General features: G+C 44.3%; 1 long non-coding RNA gene across 1 annotated transcript in view; it reads right to left on the bottom strand.

The window, feature by feature from the left end:
* Positions 1-3,523, bottom strand: part of LOC106723758 — an 11,587-nt gene extending 8,064 nt beyond the window's left edge. The window contains exons 1-2 of the long non-coding RNA XR_001359473.1: positions 3,513-3,523; positions 2,596-2,599 (exon numbers count right to left, since the gene is read on the bottom strand). This is a non-coding gene — a long non-coding RNA (uncharacterized LOC106723758). The remainder of the gene's footprint in view (positions 1-2,595; positions 2,600-3,512) is intronic.
* Positions 3,524-10,181: the final 6,658 nt, after the last annotated feature.

Genomic DNA, 10,181 nt, shown 5'->3' with positions numbered 1-10,181 from the left:
ATTTGCAACATAGTACATAGTTGCTTAGAGTTGCAACTCAGAGGCCGGCAAGTCAGGCGGGGAACGTTGGAGTCTGCAGTCACTGGAGCAAGCAAGCCTCATGTTCGCTTCCAGCTGCCTGGCTGCCGGCCGCCATCTTGGCTGACAGTTAATTTGCATAAGGATATGCTGATTAGCCAATGGGAAGGGTAGCGGTCGTACGCTAATTACCATGTTTCTCTTTTATTAGTGTAGATATATATATTACTCAGCCATAAGAAAATATGAAATACTGCCATTTGCAACAATAGGGATGGACCTTGAGAATACTGTGCTAAACAAAATAAATCAGTCAGAAAAAGCTAAGAACCATATGATTTCACTCATGTGAGATATAAAACTGAAACTCATAGACACAGCCAACAGTATTACCAGAGAGAAAGGGGGCAGGGCATAGTAAAGGGTAAAGGTAGCCAAATATATGATGACAGAAGATGATTTGACTGTGGGTAGTTGGCACACAATGCCATATACCAGTCATGTATTATAGAAATGTACACTTGAAGTCATTTTATCTTATTAACCAATGTCACTCTAATAAATTTAATTTTAAAAAATAAAATAAAATAATTTAAAAAGAAAAAAAGTCTTCTGGTCTACCAAGAAGATGAGTGAAGGTTTCCAGTAGCATTGAAGGTATTATTAACTCTTTGTCAGTGCTCCAGTGCTGGCACGCTGGGGTGTTGACAAGTGTTTGGAGCCTCCACTGTGTAGTGTTCAGCCTACTCGGAGAGTTTGGGCCATTCAAAAAGTAATTAGCAGCATCAGCTCCTGGCAGGCATTCATGCCAAAATCCCTTCCAACTAAACGTGGTGGAAAGCTCCAGCTCTTGGAGGCTGAGGGCTCTGGCGGAAAAGCAAAAAGAAGAACGTCCTGGCTGTGTAGACGGAAGCATGACACATAGGCCTAGTGAGCATCCTAATAAAATATGTGCATATGAGCCCTGGCCGGTTTGGCTCAGTGGATAGAGCATCGGCCTGTGGACTGAAGGGTCCCAGGTTCGATTCCGGTCAAGGGCATGTACTGTGGTTGCGGGCACATCCCCAGTGGGGGGTGTGCAGGAGGCGGCAGATCGATGTTTCTCTCTCACTGATGTTTCTAACTCTCTATCCCTCTCCCTTCCTCTCTGTAAAAAATCAATAAAATATATTTTTTTAAAAATATGTGCATATGAGGCAGCAGATAAGTGATACTAACTGTGCAGTGAACAGGTCAACGTCCATGCCCAAGCCCACTGCATACGATTCTATGTCCTACCCTTTCTCCACCTCATCCAGTTGGAGTTTTTTTAGGATGTGTTCAGGGAAGCACTTTGAATGTTGTGAAACTATACTCTCAGGCAAGGGTAATTATGAATTTTTCCCAAACTATTCCACCAAGCACTATACTAGGGGCAAAAGAGGGAGAGAGGTGGAGGTCAAACAAGTATGGAAAAAAACTCATTCACATTTACATGTTGACATTTCTGAGAAACCCAGCAGTAATAAGTAAATGGATAATCAATCAATTGAAAGAGGACTTTTTCAAATGCTTAAAAATACAGAACGCTCTTCCTTTTAAGTTCTCAGTTATTGATATTTAACTGAAATAGAACATACATGAGAAAGTATTAAATTCTTTATTTTTGTCACTATTTTTATATCTAATTGCAAATTACCTAAAGGATGCTTAAGGTAAATTAAATACATTTGAGACTCTTAAATACACACAGTGTGCCCAACCCTGTGTTGGAACAGAGAGGGAAATGGCAGAGCAGAGAAGGGAGCAGGAGCTATATGGTGAGACAGGAAGAAATTGAAAACTGGCTTGGAAGGGTGGTTCACCTGTATTAGAACCAAGGGGAGTCTGAGTGTGTGGCTACTGTCAGGAGGACTTTATTACCCACGCCCTTTCCCGCTCCCCCCCCACCCTCACCTCACTGTCTGAAGCTCTTAGCATCTTCTCCTGAGCCTTCCTAAACAGGATCTCAAATTCACTGCAAGTGATCCCACTACAATAGGAGAATCTGGGGAAGACAAGAGGGTGTGAAGTCCTCACATACAGGGTTAGACAGAGACAGAAGACCCTTCCCAGGGGGCTCGGAGCGCCCCTCTCTCTCATGAGTGCTCATGAGCAAGGGGGGCAATATATTGGCTGGAAGAATTTGATCTTGCATTTTCCAAGACTAACTGGAGAGCAGGTTTTCTTTCATTATAATTTATCACTTATAAGATACCAGAGCCACACAGAGATAGCTGAATAATAGATGAAATTATGCTGAACCAAGTTTCTGCCCTAAGGAGTTTTCCATGTAGAGGCAGACATGGGATCATGTTGGACAAGCATAGCGCTGTCTCATCAAACAAGGTGGGTGGGGTTCCCGGTGAGAGTGTGTGTATGGCAGAGAGAGATGGAGAGAGATTGGAGGTTCATTTAATGTTGATGAGAAAATGGCAAACAGAGAGCGTGCTCTGTTGATTGGTCAGACATTAAAGGTAAGAAGGGAGCAGTGCCAACCTGCCAGGGCCTGAAATGATCCCAGAAGGCTCCAGGAAAGAACCCTGCACCAAACACAACCCCACTGCCTGGGAGCCCTGAGTACCTGTGTGCCATGTATTCACCAATAAATGCACTTTAGCTGCTTAGCAAGAACAGAACACTGATGGGGGAATGAAGAGGCACTTTTAGGAGGGAAGAAAGAAGAACGCCATTGTTGCCAGTTCCCTGTGTGTCTAATAGCAGCTTTGGACACATGATCACAAAGCTGGACGTTTGCGGTCACATATGCACACAGTTTGTCTCTGGGAGTCAGGAAAATGCCTCTATCCCAACCCAGGCAGGAGGTTGGGGAATTGTCTAAAACAAGGTTGGGGGATAAGCAAGAGGATGAGGATTCAGGTGGGAAAGCTTTCAACTCAAGGGCAGCTGGTCAACCAATGTGGCTAGAAGAGCTGGGGGCCACTGGGATTTGAAGCCAAGGAAGGAAGAGTCTAGAGAGAACCAAATACCCTGGCTGCTGGTGCGATTTGGATCTTTAATGACACGTTTCATTGGCCCTGTTGCCCTTATTTGATGTGGATGGCTGGACTGATGGTCACTAGGTTCTGGTGAGGCAACACCAGTCATCTACCATCCCTGCTCTGAAGTGTTTCAGAACTCAGCAGAATTTCAAATTTGAAAGAAAGGAAAACAGTGTCGAACTTATAGAACCATATTAATAATTTGTGCTTTAGAACCTACAAATATTCAGACTACGTGGAACAAATGATAAAGAGAAATAGCCTTGCATCATTGCCGCTCCAGTTTGACAACCAGAAGAGTTACATAAGACACAGACGAGTGTGACATTACCTGCCAAAAGAATTTAGTTCGAGGCTGATAACTTTTCAGGTGCTTACTGTACTAATAAGCTCTTTCCTCCCGAAGTGATATTATCTCTTCCGCTAAACCTTCAGGGCTCCCTGGTCCCTGGGAAGGAGCCCACCCACACTGACCAGAGGGCTGACCATGACGGGAAAAGCCACCCATAACCTCAGCCTCCCATGTGTCCTCCACAAAGCTCAGGGCAGAGTACTCACCAGCCCAGACCTACAAAGGGTCCCATCATCTCAGGGGTCCTGGACAATGGCACATAGAACAAACACCTGGACCACCCTGGGCCTGGAGAGGTCTGGGCATCATTAGTCTATCCGCAGTTCTCAGACCCCACCGCAGATTAACTGAGTCAGAACTGGAGGCGGGGGTCAGACAGGAGTCTGTGCTTTATCACAAGCCCTCTGAAGCTAATCGGGACAAAGCAAATAGGTCTCACATGGTTCCCACATGGGCTCCATCAAGCAGCCTGGGGTTGGCTCCCCTCTGAACAGAGCACTGCCCACTGGTCCACGTTGATCTTGTCACCTGCTGAATGCTCCAAACCCTTGATCCTCAAACTTTCATCAAACCAGATCACCCACATGCAGTATCTGCAATTGAATTTGAGCCCAAATACAGACATTTATGTTCACTCAGTTACTTCTGTCTTTTTTGCTCTTGGCCTTTTATTCCCCAACTGTCACATTCGCATTCTTGTTTCTTCGGGCATCCCTTGCACTGTTTGCCTCTTCTATCATGGTCTCAGGTGTGGAAGATCTTTTTTACCTTCATCCAGTGAGATTTTTACTGCAAAGCCCTTTTGGGAAATGCCAAACCGTTGACCAACAGCCTGCGTTTGGTCAATCCTGAAACACTACGATTCACCTTATGTCCCTCCATCTCACCGAGTCAGACTTTTTAGGACAGCCCACACCTGTGGAAACATTGATTGACCTGTCAGATTTCTGGTATGGATTTCTGACTCCCCAAAAAGACCACAAAAAAGACTTGGTGATCAAAGGAAGTTGAGTTTATCTGACCTACTGCCAAATAGAAGACATGGTGTCTGGAGGGTCTTGAAATGGGAAAATTCGAGTGTTTTAGGACTTAAGGACCTGGACTGCCCGACTGTAAGTAAGGTCCTACAAAGCTGCCAAGCAGACAGGATCGGGCAGAGTGTATGACCGAAGAGATTAGGCATGGTTGGCACACCAGGCAGGAGCCTTGATGAGCCAGTGCCACCTTCATAAGTAGCTACTGTCCTTGGCTCAGTTTTTCATTCAGAAGCAAAGATTTCCTGGAGCTAGCTTAATTTTTCCTTGTCCTAATAGTGTGTAGCACACACATACAAAAAAAGATATGCTTGATTTCAAATTCTTCAGCTGAGGGACAAGAAAGATATTGGTACCAGTTTTCATGTGTTTGCCCTGAGCCCATGCTCCTCTGCATTGCTCTGTGAGGACCCAGGATCAGGTAGAGCAAAAGCAATCAGCAGGTGCACCAAACCTGTAACCACGTTCACATAGAGCCACCTTCACTTTTTCTTCTGGCTGAAACCTAACTATGTAAAGATCATCAGCCCGGTGGACCCAGTGATTTCCAAAATTTTTTTTTTCAGGGTAAGCAAGAAAGTCATATATTTAAAACAAATAAAACTGAGCTCTTCTGTTCTCTGGGTGAGGGGTGAAGCTCCAGCACTTCATTCTCCTGCCACAAGGCTCCCTGAGGGTCCAAGGAACTCAGCAAATCCTCACCCGCCTTCATGCCAGAAACCATTAATTTTTTTTTTTTTTTTAGGTCAAAACCATTGCTTAGTCCCTAGCTGGTTTGGCTTGCTGGCTCAATCCCCAGTAGGGGGCGTGCAGGAGGCAGCCAATCAATGATTCTCTCTCATCATTGATGTTTCTATCTCTCCACCCCCCCTTCCTCTGAAATCAATAAAAATATATTTAAAAAAAAAAAACATTGCTTAGGGGAATACCAACTTTACAGACAAATTATGTGCAAGCAAGAAAGCAGGTGAGAACCCTTTCTTGTTAGGGGAAATGAGTATACAAATAGTTACAATAATTTCAACCAGAATTTAAAACAAAATCTTTTGAGTGCCACGGACAGAAAATTTGCAATCCCCAAGTGTAATTGAGTGTACTTTATAGAGTTCATTTTGTTTTAGAAATTAATTCTTCCACAAAGGAGATACGCTGGTTAATTTAAGTTATAATTAAAAATACGCCAGCTTATGTATTGATTTCATTACATTGTATTTCATTTCTGTTTATTGTTTCCCATTTTAACGAGTTAATAAAGGAGCCGTTTTATGAATTCCTTTATACAACTTACAAACCCAAACTACTTTTTTAATAGAAATCACATCGAGGCAATCCGTTTTTTCCTTCCACTCTAATAATAATGATGTTGTTTAATGGACATTAAATAATCGAGAAGTCTGGAATCCGTTATTTGTTTAGGAGGGAGTCTGTTTTCCTGGTTTGTCCAGGCAAAGTCGATTCCAGATTTTACTTGAAAGACTAAGGTCCCCAGGAAGTTCCCAGTCACCACCTGACAGAGGAGGTGAGTGACTTAATTCCCAGGGAGCAGGGCATCAGGACAATGCCCCATTTGAAACATACTTTTAAATACGGACTTGTATTGATCCTCACATGTAAAAGGCCTCAGTGCTTTTGGAAGCAAAGTGAGTTCAAGTGCATCAGAGAACAGGCGTTGGGCGAACCTTCCTGACTGTCCCGCCAACTTGTCTGAGTTCCTGAAGCCCCAGACTCCATGGCTGTCCAGCCACGTGGCCGAGCTCATTTCCTGTGCCCCAGCAACACCTGAGTCCCCTCACCCTGGGGGTCTTGGCTGTCTCCTCTTTCTTGTGGTCAGTGCAGAAATGGAGACTCACAGCCTGGGGGGCAGGAGAGCTGGCTCTTTAAGACTCCATTCTTGATCATTTATTTCCTTATGCCAGCATATTCTCATCTAAAACACGCTGCCCTGGACCATCATAAAGACGAATAATAGATGGCATTGGAAAGCCCTCTGTGACACGCAAAGCTCTGTACATGCTTCAGACATGTCTCTTCTTCTATGCATACATATATACTCAGATTATATAGCCCTCTGTGACACGCAAAGCTCTGTACATGCTTCAGATCATGTCCGCGTTGTTAGAAGCCCTGTCAGGTACTGAATCTATCAGCCTTGTAACACAGTGACCCCTGGCACCATCTCACAGTGCAGCGTTTTTCACTCCCCTCCTGGGAGGCTAACTTTTTGGAGCATTTAATGCTGAAATGTGACCTCTCTGGAAGTAGGCTTGGTCAGTGGTGACCTAAGGCATGAAGCCACCATTGTGTAATTCTAACGAATCGCCTATCTTTTTATTAAAATGTAACCAGCAATTATTTCATGATGACAGACGGGATCCGGCAGCAGCCAAGAGAAAGAGTGATATGATTCAGAGAGGCACAGAGTGGTGTCTACGGGCAACAGAGAAGTAACAGGTCCGGTCCGTACACTGGGGCATGCTTTCAAAGGGGCCACAGCCAATCATTCACAATCCTAACAAGTTCAGCAGAGCTGGGAAAGTATTACAGTTTGCACATCTGACCAGAGCCATGGTAATGATGAGGATACTGTCCCACGTGCCGAGGGGTCAGGGGCTGGGCCGTGGGGTCCAGCTGAGCTTCAATGCAGGCCTGACAGTCCATTTAGTAATTGCTACCGTCTGTGTTCTCAGGTGAAGATGAAAACTGCATCAGGGAGAAAAAAATGCATGTTCTAAATTCAATGACCTTTTGTGGTTCCTGGGGACTGGATGTGGTTACATGTTCTGAGGTTGCTGGTTCCCCTCAAAGAGCCACCGTATCCGGGAGCAAGGGGGTCAGGACAACCAGGGTGGGGAGGCCGGTTTGCGTCCTGCTGCACAATACGTGGTGGGACCAACACTGTGCACCTCAATATAACAGAGACAGATAGATGTAAATCATCTAGCCAAACAAATATAAAGACACCTATATGCACTACATGTGTACAGGGGTGCGCAAAAGTAGGTTTACCATGCCATTGTAACATTCTTTTGAGTCAATAAAGCTATTGTAATAATTATAACCTGCATGTCTTTTTCCATATGAACAACTGTAAAGCTACTTTTGCCCACCCCTATATGTCTCTTCTTCTATACATACATATATACTCAGATTATATGTGTGTATGTATGTCTCTATGTATATCCATATCTACACAGATGTAGAAATACATACATATGTATATGTACCTATAGATACGCACACTCTCACTTAATGCTCTAAAAGATAACTCTGCAGCACTATTAAACTCCAAGAAACAACCCCATGTGTGGCAGGTGCTGTTGCTCCGTTGTTACAGAGTTGCGCTGAGGCTGTAACCCATGTGCAGTCACAGCGGGTAAGTGGAGCCAGACTAGAAACCCACCAGGTGTACTCGGGGCGAAGGCAACATGGGCACCACACTCCCTATCCTCGGGAGATGGTAGCTATCCCTCTAGGAGTGAAGGTAGAAGCCTGGAAATATGGCTTTAAGGCAGTGGTTCTCAACCTTCCTAATGCTGCAACCCTTTAATACAGTTCCTCATGTTGTGGTGACTCCCAACCATAAAATTATTTTCGTTGCTACTTCATAACTGTAATTTTGCTACTGTTATGAATCGTAATGTAAATATCTGATATGCAGGATGTATTTTCATTGTTACAAATTGAACATAATTAAAGCATAATGATTAATCACAAAAACAATATGTAATTATATATGTGTTTTCCGATGGTCTTAGGCGACCCCGGTGAAAGGGTCATTCGACCCCCTTAGGGATTGCAACCCATAGGTTGGCGACCCACAGGTTGAGAACTGCTGCTTTACGGGCTATGTCTGTACCTTCCTCTCCATTTGGCTGTGAACTTAAAATTCCTCTACAAAAAATAAAAAATATTTTTTTAAGTTTTAAGACAAATTTCCTCATCTCAAAAATGATGACCCATGAAGAGATAACAATACCAGACCAAGATATATCTGCTATTTTGGAAATATGACATACAGCTTAGACAATTAGAGCACATTGCTCCATAGCAGATGATTTGCTTGTAGGTCTCATCTTCCAGATTGTAAATCCTTTGAGATGGAGACAGTGTTTTATAAACAGGGATAATGAAGGTCCGTTGGGTCATCAGAGAGAGTTTCAAAGGGAAGGAGGCCGCCATAGATGCCAGAACAGGATTAGAGGTTTCAGAAAGAAATGTCACATGAGACAGACAGGGCACACTGTGCAGGGCTATTTGGGGAACCTGGAGGTCAGATTCGGTGTAGCAGAGGGTTCAGGATGGCTCTGTCTTCCTGTTCCCTGATTCCAGATTCCACTGGCCCAGTTCATCGGCCTCAGCCAGGCTCACTCACTTTTCCAAAGTCCCTGACCTTGGGCCTGACGTTGCCTTTCCTCGGCGACTGCCCAGGGAGTGTGCATGCATGAGGGCTGTGTGGTCACAATATCTGGGCACCTGAGAAATTTAGCACAGGACCTGGGAAGTCAGCTGCCTCAGTGCACACCCAGCACCCCCAGGGATGCTTTCCCTGAGGTCCCATGAGAAAAACCACGTAGTTATGCATGTGACCCAATGCAAACTATTTTTAAAGATAATTCTTTATTGTTGAAAGTATTACATATTGTCCCCCTTTTTCCCCCATTGACGCCCACAGCCTACCCCCACCTCCCCGCCCCAGATCTTCACCACCCTAGTAACTTTTCAACTTCAAAGTTGCCATAAAGATAACATACTCCATGTAGGTTTCAAAGTAGCCACTGATAACGAACTGAAACTATGTTCATATTTTTTAATTTAAAATTATCACCATTGCCTGGCCAGTGGGGCTCCTGGTTCGATTCCCTGTCAGGGCACTTGCCTAGGTTGCTGGCTGGATTCCTCAGTAGGGGGCGTGCAGGAGGCAGCCGATCAATGATTCTCCTCATTGATGTTTCTATCTCTCCCTCCCACTTGTTTCCTCTCTCTGTAATCAATAAAAACATATTTTAAAAAATATATATCATGATTAGTACATATTGACTGAAGAAAAATGTTTACATTTTAATAATAGATATTTTAAAAATACTTATTTTAAACTGGTATAAAATGCTACATAAAGCCTTGTAACTGGCTTTTGCTTTTTAACTCACACAGCCTGGGACTGAGTCCCCACCTGCCCCTTACTCTCTGTCTCTTTGGGGGAATATTGGACAACCTTCCTAAGCTTCATCTTCACACTTACGATGGGTGTGATGTTTTCCACCCAACAGAGTAGTGGTGAGAAGGACAACCTGAGACATCAATACACTAAAATTTATCTGTCATTTACATGGAATTCATTCATTTCAAACATGCGTCCTACATTTGCATTTAAGTCTGGAACCCGGCGCTGGGGCACTTGGTCATGTTGTGGGGCCTCTGTGTTAACTCACTGTTATTCTAATTGCTGTTTTGGGAGAAGCTTTGTCAACTCCAAGGTGGAGAACTCTGGGGCTCCTGGAGCAGCATGCCCCTCACAGGCACTATGATTAGTAAATCTGTAAGACCTGCCTGTGCTGGGCACTGGGCAAGGCCCCCATTTATGCCCTTATTTAACTCTTAGATTCAGATGGAAACCCTCTCACTGTCTCCATGTCCCAGAGGCAGAAACTGTCCCCCAGCACCTACTAACATTCCAGGGGCCACACCCGAGAAAGGCCTGGTCTTGATAAAATCCCACAAGTCGTTTCCAGAAGCTTCCAGCACCTTCAGGCATTGCGC

Source organism: Myotis brandtii, unplaced genomic scaffold (assembly GCF_000412655.1).
Source record: "Myotis brandtii unplaced genomic scaffold, ASM41265v1 scaffold639, whole genome shotgun sequence".
In the NCBI taxonomy this organism is placed as follows: Eukaryota; Metazoa; Chordata; class Mammalia; order Chiroptera; family Vespertilionidae; genus Myotis; species Myotis brandtii.
This window is presented reverse-complemented; position numbering and strand designations above follow the sequence as displayed.